This window comes from Adiantum capillus-veneris, chromosome 6 (assembly GCF_014529385.1).
Source record: "Adiantum capillus-veneris isolate H3 chromosome 6, ASM1452938v2, whole genome shotgun sequence".
Taxonomy (NCBI): Eukaryota; Viridiplantae; Streptophyta; class Polypodiopsida; order Polypodiales; family Pteridaceae; genus Adiantum; species Adiantum capillus-veneris.
In genome coordinates, this window is record NC_140936.1 from 16,017,098 (window position 1) to 16,029,191 (window position 12,094).

Genomic DNA, 12,094 nt, shown 5'->3' on the forward strand with positions numbered 1-12,094 from the left:
TGTGGCCGGTCTGCTAGCTTAACCAATATTCTAGATTTTTCTCCCTTGGCCTTCCCCACATTAAATGATCAGTTTAATATGAGAAAATCATTTAGGAGAATTAGATATTGATTATTATGACAGGACTCATCATCCAATAGAGGCTCTTTGTTCGGTAAGTCTATCTCAAGCATCGGCAAGAACATTGCAAAGTCATACTCATCTTTGAAGGATCCTGGTAGTCCTAGCCTAGGTGTAGCTTGCACTAGCTGATGTGTGGGAGTATTCTGAACTAAGCCCTTGATTTTTTGAAAGAAACTCGTCCTGCTCAGATTATGAAATATGCATAATCCTCTCTGTTCACCACACAAGACTAGCATGGGTCTATCGATGGCTAACAAAATAGCTAGTCTGTGGAGCTCATTGCTCATCGTAGGACTAGTATTGCTCATCAAAGCTGTGTGACACAACTCTACCATGGTCATGTGATTGTGGAGTGTCTCTAAAAGCTGGTGTGGTCGCAGAATCCTCTGTAAGAAAATGTGTGGTACGCGTTGTCATCAAGGGCCGTGGATGCTCTCTCATGGATACACAATGTGGTGGCATCGTCCATGGTGGCTCAATATGTAGTGCATTGAGTGCTCTTATCTTAGTAGCTCATTGTAGCTCTACTCTTGGTATAATCAGCTGTGCGGCACTCATCGCGTCAAGGGTGACTCTGGATGGTGTTTCTGAGGATCGTGGTCTCAAGCTCATCTCAATCTCCATCCATAGATCTTGCGATGATAACTGCTCAATAGATGTGTCCATCTTGGGGTCTCAACCTAGATCTAGAATCGTCTATGGCTCCACTACCGGGTGATCTCACTGTTTGAGTAAACATTGGCTCTGGCTCCGCTATGGCACTAAGAATAGTTAATCTAGGGCTAGGGATAAGTCTGTATGAAAGGCCAAAAATCATTGTGTATTTGCTCCAACCATCAAGACTGACATAGGTCCTACTACCCATGGATGTACCAAAATGTATCTAAGGCTCTAAGACAAGCATATGTGACTCTCTAAAATACATACGATCATCCTCATCAGCATATAACATAACGCCATGCATCCATCGTAACTAAATGGTCATTGGATGGGACTGTGTGTCAACAATGTCCTCAGGATATGCCGCCATAATCTCATGTCTAGTCTCTTTCCTCTGGACTTGGTAGAGTACCTCTATGGAATCTATGAGATGATCATGCAGCGTACAATGTGCACTAGCTCTAAGTGTTTGGAAAGAAGGAGTGGAATGGTCATGAGGCAGAAGACTCACATAATATAGAGCAATTTTTTGATAGCGACGTATAGGTCAATCACGATAGCATAAAAGTCTGTCGTACTCTCCTACCAACAGTAACAATACTAAATAGGAGCCGCTAGGGGTCATGGTCACCAAAATCTATCGGTGTATGTCAAATCTGGAAATCAAAGGCTGGCCAAGTGCTAATATGGGATCACTATGTATGAACAAGCTCTAAAAAATGTCTCTCGACCAAGTCGCGATGAAAAGCAACCAATGGCTCAAATCGGACTCTAATCATGTGCGAGCGTATGACCACTTGCTAAAATCAATCCAAGGCAAGATCTCCCATGTGAATGGGCTCTAACTAGTGTTATTTGATCAACATCAAGACCACAAATGAATCTCTATAGCAAATCGGGCTTCAAAAGTGATCTCTCGCGGAATCTGCAATAGAATCAAGCTAAAATAGAAAAATAGGTGTGAACGCCTCTAAGGCTCATGAAATGGCCAAAATGTAGACCAAAATCAAAGTACGTGTAAAAACAGGGTCCATGCTTGCAATCTCGCTCAAATCTAGTGAACTCTGGCACAATTGGGTAAAATCTTGCAAAAATCGGGCTATTCAGGCAACATACCTAGGCGTGTATGGGGTATAGGATGCGTGTGTGATGCAAGGAGAAGAGAAATATTTATGTTTTTGAGATATATTTTTTATAATAAAATTAAAATATCTACAAAGAAAAGTAATAAACAAATATCAAATTAAAAAATAAATGAATAAAAAAAATATAAAAGTAAAAAGATCAAAAGATAAAAAAATCAAATGCATTTATTTTTGTTTTTACAAGTTTTTTTGTCTTTTTGGTGTTTTTGTGAATTTTATTTTTTCTTGAGTTTCTATTGATTTTTTATTTAGAAATAATTTTTGGTGATTTTTTTCAAAATTTTTAGTTTTTTTACTTTATTTGAATTTTCTATTTTTTGGAAATTTTCCCTAAATGTTTTTCTATTATTGTGGATTTTTTTGGTTTTTTAATTGAATTTCTTTTTTTTGAGGTTTTTGTGAATTTTTTTGTTGTCTCTTTAGGCTAATATACAAATAAATGAAATGGAAGTGAAAAAAAAAAAGAAATTGAATTGAAAGTTAAAGGGAATGAAACCGAATTGAAATGGAGACAAAATGAAATGCATACAAAAAAAAACGTCAACGACAAAACAAAAAAAAGGAAAAAGACAAAAAAGGCTACAACAATCATTGAGGAAAGAGAGAAAGAAGACAAGGGAAACAGAGAGGTGCTCCTTTTTTTTTGTCTTCTTGTGAGTGTGTGTGTGTGGGAGTATGTGTGCAATTTGTTTGTTTACTTTTTAAAAAAAATAGAAAACAATACAGTTTTTTTTTGTCTTTTTGTGAGTGTGTGTGTGTGTGGGTGCAACTTGTTTGTTTACTTTTGAAAAAATAGAAAACAATACAAAAGAGTAAAAAATTTTACCCAAGATTGAAAAATTACTCAAAAATGTTAAAAATAGTCAAAAAATCAAGGGAAATTCATGGAGTAGCAAAACACACTCCAGATCAACAATTTGCCTCAGGTTTTCTCATCTTCATCATGTTTTAGATAAAGATTAGCAAATTTAGGCAATAAATTAGCAAAACAATGCTAAAAATTTATAAAAATTAGCCAAAAACTCACCAACAAATTTCAAAAAATTATGTAGCCCAATCTAACTCAAAATGCAGCACTTAGCAACATTGTTGCACCCTTCAATAAGTCATTCATCAAATTACCACTCAAAATCAAATCAATTTTGATCGTTTTTGACCCTGCATTAGTCTAATTAGTGGCCTAATTAGATAAAGTTCTGCACATTGATTAATTACACCATTAAATCAACATTTCAAAAAATTCAATTGCACCTTAATTCACTCATTCAAATCAATTCAAAAGTGTGTAACTTTGCACAATTAACACACTTACAAGCTTTCACACAAATAATTTTTTTACAATTTTGATGGCATAACGGCGTGATTTTGTGACTCAAAAAACTGATCCGTAATCACCACAATATCATCAAGCATATAAGTGCTTTCTACTCAGTCAATTGGAAGAAAATTTTCCACAAATTTCACCTGAAATGTGCACACTTTTGCCTGCACATAGGCAAACACAAAACCACTCCTAACTTTAGCACATCAACTACGTGTAAACCACTTAAACTCTTGCAAAAATCAGCAATTACAATCAAAATTAGTGCACTCACATTGAACTAAATCCTCATGTCGATTCCAACTCCAAATGACACCTACACACATACACACACACACACACACATGTGTGTGTGTGTGTGTGTGTGTGTGTGTGTGTGTGTGTGTACTTGCATCCGCTTCACCACACCTTCACCTACATGAACCAACACAAACTCTCATGTGTAGCATCAATTTCATTAAAAATTAAACACATAAGAAAAATGGGCATGCGTCCAATTAGTGATTTAGCAATGTATAGCACAAAAAGCCCATATAATTAGTGAGTAATTAGAGGGGATAATTAGCAAAAAATCCATAACTACACACTAGAAATTGCACAATTTTTCATGAAATTTTACAAATTTCTTGCAAAAGAGTGATTGTCTTGCCTCTAATTAGGCTCATAAACACATGTATGCACTTAGATTAGAGAGAAATTGGTGTGTACAAAGAGGGAAAAAAACACAAAATTAGTCTACAAGCTACACAAAACAAACCGTATTGCTATTCCTTCAACCAACACCAAATCCTAATGAAAATTAAACTCAAACCATCACACGGGTGATCCTCTAGCTTAGACGCACGATCCCCGGCACAGCGGCACCAATGTGGGACGTCGTAGCATAGCTCACAACCCATCGACATAATGTCAATCCAGTGGTCATCTAGTCCATGAAGGTGCGGATGCAGCAAATGCGACAGATTGAGGACTCTAATGAGAGAGTAGGAGTTAGTGACTAGAGAAGAAGGAATGCAAGAAGAGATGGAAAGCTCTTTGCACACACACCTTTATCCATCACTCAAGTTTCACAAGCTCAAGGAAATGATTCTAATCTCTCAGTAATGACTAACATTCACACACAAAAATATGGAAGCCAAGATTAGAGAAATGCAATGCCATTACCTCAACACACACACACACACACACACACACTCTCTCTCTCTCTCTCTCTCTCTAACCGAGCACACATATGAAGAAAGTGCACAACACATGAGGAAATTAGCAAGAGGAGAGAAAGATTAGATAAAATTAGAGATTAATAATCACAAATCTAAGCATCACAACACATAGAGACATGGGAGAGAACTATAGAGAGACAAATAGCTTTGCATTATCAACCCAATGCTAGCTACAATGTGTGAGGGGAGCTCCATCTCCATAGCCACCTCTCTTCTCTACTCTCCACCCTAGCTCTCAAAAGAATGAGCTTCGCATTGTAGCATTTGACATTTATACCTAGGGTTTTTTAAGAAGTGGGGGCCGCCTAGATGTGCATAAAAAGCCTAGGCTCACAAATACAAGATGGAACTCTGATAAAGCCTGTAGATACAAGAAAGGTACGTGTACACATGTGTGTATACATCAATGGAAGCACAATGCATGTTGTTGATGCTCGCTCGACACAAATACATGCTTTTGGTTGAACATATCCTGAGCTGATTGTCCTTTCCTCTCTTACACATTTGATTTTCAATTAGTGCAAAATCTTGAAATTCTACTTATATCGCCCTTTGCCGTGCTCTAGAGGTATTTTCAAGGAACTTCCTCGTTATTAGGAAGTCAATTATATATTGGATCCATTTTGGTGCAATTGTTACTTGAAACAGTGTTGCAGGTTCTACCAGTGGTTTATACCTGCAGGTTCCACAATTAATATTGTACATATGAACATCGGTGCGGATGTTTGACCAATAAAGTCCTAGATGTTTCAAGTGCTGGTATGTTTTCTTATCTCTCCATGGTTGTGTAGTTCCTTTTAGCACTATTAAGATGATTGATTGCATAACAGACGGGGGAATCCATATTTCCTTCTCCTATCTGGGCCAAGATGCATCCAATAGCAAATGTCAAACCATCGATATGAACATGAAAGATCTTCCCCCACTGGAGAAAATATGAGTGCTTTCTTCAATTTTTCAAATGATTCCTCACACTCATTCTTCCACACAAAGGCTACTATAAGTCTATAAAGGGGTTGGGTAATGACTATATACATGTGTACAAACCTCTTGTAGTAACCACAATGTCCCAAAAAGCATTGTACCTGCTTTGTGTTGTTTGGTCTAGGCATCTCTACAATTACATTTATCTTTTCTAAATCGGTAGATATGCCGTTCTCCGAGACAAGATGTCCTTGGATTCTGCTTTGTTTAACTATAAATATGCACTTTTCTTGGTAAAGGCAGTTCATGTAAGTCCACTTCTCAAATACTTTTTTGAGGTGCTCTCTATGTTCATCTCCCAAGAGAAAGTACACACATAAGTCATTTATGTATATTTCCAAGAACATCCTCAAGTATTCCTTAAAATCATGTGCCATCAATCTTTGAAAGGTTGCTGGTGTTAATTATGGAGTTTGATTTCCTTGTAATTTTTTGTATTAAACATGCACATTTCTAAGGCCTTCGTTATGAGGAGAAGCCATCGTGCGTCAATAACAATCACTCATCGGAAAAAAATAATCACGAATAGTCTCAAGCCGGAATATTCCTTTTCATTGAAATATTATGGCCAGACGGTGATCGGAATATTCCTTTTTGCCAAAATATTATGGCCGAACGATGATCGAAAAACAGTCAAAAAACGGTCAGTAGATTGGTTGGTTGACCGGTGGCCGGTAATCAATGGCCGATGGCCGAATTCAAGGCGGACTTTTCTTCTCAAGGACGGCCACACATGGGTGCTTGGAGAGTTCAAGTTAGACTTGTCTACACAAGGGCGGCTACACATGGCTACCTCTCATGAGAGAGGGAAACCATTTTGGCCTATAAAAAGATGCATCTTCTACACACAAAAATGCATTGTGGAGTATTGTGGTGCATTGTGAAGTTGGGTGTGAGGTGGTGAGAGTGAAGCAAGACGAGAGCTCTATTAAGGGTATAATCCCTTTGTAACCTACTTCTTGTTTGAAGTACTAAAGCCATTGAGTGGCTGCTTTCCTGTGGATGTCACCCACATTGGGTGAACTACATATATCATGTAATCTCTCTCTCTCTCTCTCTCTCTCTCTACTCTATAATCTCTTGTATGTGTAAAATTTTCTATCTCCATCAAATAAGCTACTCTATTATCTACTTAGCTACGTTATATTTTCTAAGAATTGAGACATTGGTCAACCCAAAAGGCATCACCCTATACGCATATATTCCCCATTCCGTGGCAAACACTGTCTTGTATTGATCTTCAAGAGAACTTGCAAGTTGATTATATCCCGAGAACCCATCTAAGAAGAAGTATGCTCGCTTACGTGCCACTCTTCTAGGGCATGGCCAGTAAAAGGTAAGGGATCATTATCCCTTATCGTGGCAGCATTAACCTTCTTTAGATTCACACACACTTGTAGTTTATCATTCTTCTTAGGCACTACCACAATGGGAGATACCCAGTCGGTGTGTTCTATCTCGTAGATAAGCTCAGCCTCCTTTAATTTATCAATCTCCTTCTTGATGAGCTTAGCACACATATCATTGTACGTGTAAGGTTACTATCGGCTAGGCTTTGCATTGGGTTTTAAAGGGAGCATATGCTAGCATATTGTAGGACCTACTCCTTTTAGGTATTTATATGACCAAGCGAACACATCCCTGTACTCCTTGAGAAGGCTTATGAGCTTCTTGTTAGCGGGTTTCCACAATGGACATCTACAACATAGCTATCTGGCACTATCATATTTTAATACTCAAGGAAGCGACTCAAGATGGGGCACGGAGACTCTTTGAGATTGTCAGTCTCAAGAAGTGAACCTACAAAACTAGATGATTAACTAATTTAGAAAATCTACCACTCTCTAGTCCGAAAATCAGTATATGTCCAACCTCGTTGCTCTAGATCATCACGCCTTTGCGGTATCCAATCAGTGTCCGATAGCAATGAAACTTAAGGATGATTATTACAACACCTAACAACACAATCCTACCAAGTCTTGTGGTCATCTGGGAAGGTACCAAAATCCCAATCCATCCCAAAAAAATGTGCAAAAGACTACAGTAGAACTATTCAAAAATGTAGCTCTATAGTATAGAAACACTCTTCCAAGGTCAAAACATCACAATATAACCATTTTAGTACTCAAATCCACGCATTTAGCTCATAAACAGGTTTTCACGAACCACAAAAAAATTGAGAATGGTTACACTTAGATTAAAGAGCAAGGGGAATGCATGCACTAAACGGAATCAAATTCTGATTACCTGTCAAAGAGAAATATTGATTACAAATTGCAGCAGACTTGGAGCTCACAGTCGACGTCCAAAAATCCTCTTAGATAATGATAATATTGCCTTCAAACTAAGGGTTTTGACTCAAAAACTTGGGACCCTTTCCCATGGTCATTGGCCACTTTACAAGGCTTGTAGGTTTTGAGTGGGCAATAGAGAATAAGATGCTAGATTGCACTTCAAGAATCATTTACACATGCTAAACCTCATGATAATCACACATTGCTCTTTGTTGCATTTCTTGCTAATGCTTGTAATCACATCCTAATCACGAGTGCACCCAAGCTCATGGAGTTACGATTTGGGAAATGCATGTACAAATTGCAATCTACACTAATCTAATCATGGACACAACACCATAATGAAACACAGAAGAGTCAGTCAAGCAATCAAAGCACAATTAGTGCTTAATATACACAAATCAAGCCACAAATACACAAGTTGAATGAAAAGCAAAGAGAGAAGCAATAGGAATCAACCTCATTGCATGCTTAACCGGTTTGTGAAGAGAGTACATGCGGCTCCAAGACTCCACCTCCATAGCCTCTTTCTTCTACCTCTCTACTCTAGGTTTTCTCTCAAAATGATATCTCCCATTTCACATGACCTACAATTCACTTATATGCCTAGGGTTTAGAAACAAATGGCCGGCCACCCAAGGCACATAAAGTAAAATAATGAAAACAATCTAGAACTCATTGAGATCCCGTGAACCTATACATAATAAATGGAAAAATATGCTCATGAAGAAGAGGTATAAGACTGCCGGTGTTGGACGCTCCCAGCATTCTTTCCCACACCCCCCTTCCCCCTTCGTAACCTTTGTCACCCCTGACAAATCCAGATCGTGGTAGACGCTCAAGGAAGGATGTGGCTGCAAAATAAAAAGGTGTATGAGGTATCAAGCTGAATCATATGGCAATAAAGCATAAGGGGATGCAAAGTACATGTGTAATTGAGTAAATACAATTAATTATGAAATGTTACACGGCCATAGGACAAATAAATTGCACTTTACAAAAATTAATTAAGAAAGAGTTTTGGGCTTATGGATGAGTCTCTCATTTAGTTAGTTATGACTAAGGGGTTAAAACACTCACTCTAGTACTAGCTAAGTTAGAAAGATTACCTAAATACAAGATTCTCTAATTGTGTTTTTCACCTTTGATTAGTTAACAAACTTTGACAATTCCAAACAAAAGCTTGATCTTTTCACTTGAAGCTCAATGGAAGTCTTTCATTTCATTATTCTTGCTTTTCCTTTTTTTTCTTTTTCAACATTGATTCAAAGTCATTTGACATGTGTGATTATTTTGTATTCCCGAGGATATTTTCTTCTCAAACAAAAGTGCCCACATTGGGAACCTCTGGGGCTCTAGTACCATAGGCGATACATGTGAGTGAAGTACCAAGATCAAGCCGGGATTTCTCTTCTAGAATAAAATTTTACATTTGTGGCACTTTTGTTTTTTGCTTCCATTTCCTTTGTATTCTCACTAGTGTTCTTTTTTGTTTAAGTCACTCAAGCCTCTCTATGCCTAAAAAACTCCTAAGGTCTCAAACATTCAAATAATCTTACTAACTAGGACTAGCAGTCAAAGTAAATGAGTTAACCTAAAAGCACGGCCTCCTAACCTCAAAGCTCATTTGATAAGACTAAACTCAAAGTCAATTAACTAAAGAAAAGACAGATTTATACATCTATAATGGCAGATAACAAGAAATAAATAAATGCACTCAATCAAACCATGGAAAACCACAATCAGCAAATATAAATATGCGAAAACATGAATCATGGAAAGTAGTACACCTGGAGGTATGGGATATGTCTCCTCGAGAGCTGTGGAAGCTAACATGCAATGCTTATGCTCGATCTATCCAAGGCTACATGAAAGCTCAAGTCCATCTATGCTACAAAATCATAATCAAAACACTAACACCTAGAAAGGTGTGTCAACATAGAAATAAAAATTATATTACCTACATGAAAGCTCAAGTCCATCTATGCTGCAAAATCATAATCAAAACACTAACACCTAGAAAGGTGTGTCAACATAGAAATAAAAATTATATTACCTAAATGGAGATAAAAACAAATCATACACTAAAGTCTCATGCTTGGATGCCTAGAGGGAAAAAATCCAAAGGGAAAAAAAGTGCCTCTAGTACATGTATGTGTTTAGTGCACCATGGTCAATCTTCACAAGTCAAGGATCTAGTGCAACTAGGAGGGATAAGAGAACTCTCTCCAAAAACTAAAACTTGTAATCTCCTAGCTCTCTATCTAATGGTCATCACCTAGCTCCATGATGTGGATGATAGAATCTGTAGCACAACTAATGGGTCTAGGGATGACATCAGCCTGTGATTGTGTGGGCAATGAATTGTGTGGCTCAAGATCCCTCAATAGCTGACTCTTGCCTAGCTCTAAGTCAACAACATGGTCAATGGAAATCTCAAGTGAGCTATGGCTTGTGTCAACCTGTAGTGTGATTTGGTAGCCAAATCTTCAATGTAACACAGTATCTCACTAAATGTAGGTTGAGCTCTTTGCACCAGTGGTCAGGAATGCCTAGCTTGTGTCGACATTTTTTGTGGGATAGGCCTCTCTATAGGTCGTAAACATGTTCTAGATCTCTATAGCATAGGTGTGGTCAACAAAACTATGGGAGATCTATGAGGATGTGCTATGATTTAGGGTCTAGGAACCCTGATCTATCTATGTCATATAAAACCCCTATGCCTCTAGTGATTTTCTAGATGTGAGCCAACTCTAGGATAAACCATCATGTGTATTGTTGATCTCTATCCAAATGAGTGTATCGTCACTAGCTAATGGTCTAGTCTGTCTCATCATGTGAGGCATGTAAATGTGTCTACTAGCCCTACAATAAGCTCTATGTGATAATTTATAGGCCCAATATGTCCTAGGTCACTCCTAGGTAGTGCAACTCTCATGAACATCCTCTAAGGTAGGCTCTACCTAATCTCGATATGTCTCAAGTGTCGTGGTAGGAGTCACTCTAGGAAAACTGGTCTCTAAATCCTTGGATGTGACTTCTACTCTAGCGGGGTGGTCATGGTTGCTGAATGGATCATGGTCTCTATTGTATCTACATGTATTGTGTTGTTGTTGACTTAGAGCTAGGCAAGAGTCAGACTGTGATTGTGTGATCATGCTCTCTATTGTATCTGCAGGTATCTCGATCTATAATAGCCCAGCCAAAATTTCAGCACTCTTGTGGTCATGTGTGTCAACAATATCCTCAAGTGCAGGCTCTAGTGATACATTTACCTCTATGATAGGTGCACTGCAATTATCCATAAGTGTAGAAATTGGCACTCTATATATCTCTACTAGCTGAATGCTCATCTCTGGCATAGGAGCAATCTCACTGGGTTGTACCTCCTCTATAGAGCAAGTAATAATCTCTAGACTAGTCACTCTAGGTGGCTCTATGGTAGTGTTCTCTGGTGTACTTGTCATGTTGTCAATCTGTGCATTCATCTCCTTCATCTCAATCACTCTCGATCTCAACTGATCAATTGTGCTTTGAGGAAAAAATTGTCTATGTAATGGAGGTTTGAGAGGTGACCTGGTAGAGGAAGTATGTCTAGCAGGTGTATGTAGACTCCGTGTGGTCATCACTACAAGATCGTGGCCATGCCATGGAGAATAGGGCAATTCCATCATCAAGAAATGTATGGTACCATATCTGTGTCCCTATAAATCCTATTGCAAGGATCTCCAACAAGATATACCATAAGGCTTATGAATGACTCAAAACATTTTGTCCTCTGATCTCATCGATATCTATGTCCAGAATCATCAACAGAAGTCAATGTGTGCTCCAGTATTTGTAACTGCACTATCCTAGGATGTACATGGTGTCCAAACAATCATTGGGATGTGCTCTATCTACAACATCGTATGGACTAATCGGCAAGGACATGTATGTGGCCTTGAGCTCATTAGTGAAGAACTTAGTCAAACCAAAGTAGCAACTCTGAACTCTAACCATTTGACATATCAAAGGGTTGATGTCATTCGAGAAGGTGCCTTTGGTGTAGGAATGTCCATCAAGGTCAACAAGCCAAGGCATGACTCCTCAATAGCCTAAGAAATGTAGAACAAGCTCAGTATGGTGCTCTTTGCTCATTGTAGAAACTCTATCCTCATGTGTTACATGCATGGTGTCTTTGGGTGGCGATGCATGTCTTGTCATCGTATCTGCTTATGTATGATCTAGAAGGCTATGTGTCTCGTGAGCTCGCAGTCTGTGGTGTGGTCTCTATAGTCTCTCTAGCATGTGTAATAGTCATAGTATCCTGTGATGTGCATGTATCTTTGCATGGTAACTCTAGTG

At 38.3% G+C, this 12,094-nt stretch overlaps 1 pseudogene; it reads right to left on the reverse strand.

Moving 5' to 3' along the window:
* Nucleotides 1-772: 772 nt before the first annotated feature.
* On the reverse strand, nucleotides 773-11,373 carry LOC147455189 (uncharacterized; annotated as a pseudogene).
* Nucleotides 11,374-12,094: the final 721 nt, after the last annotated feature.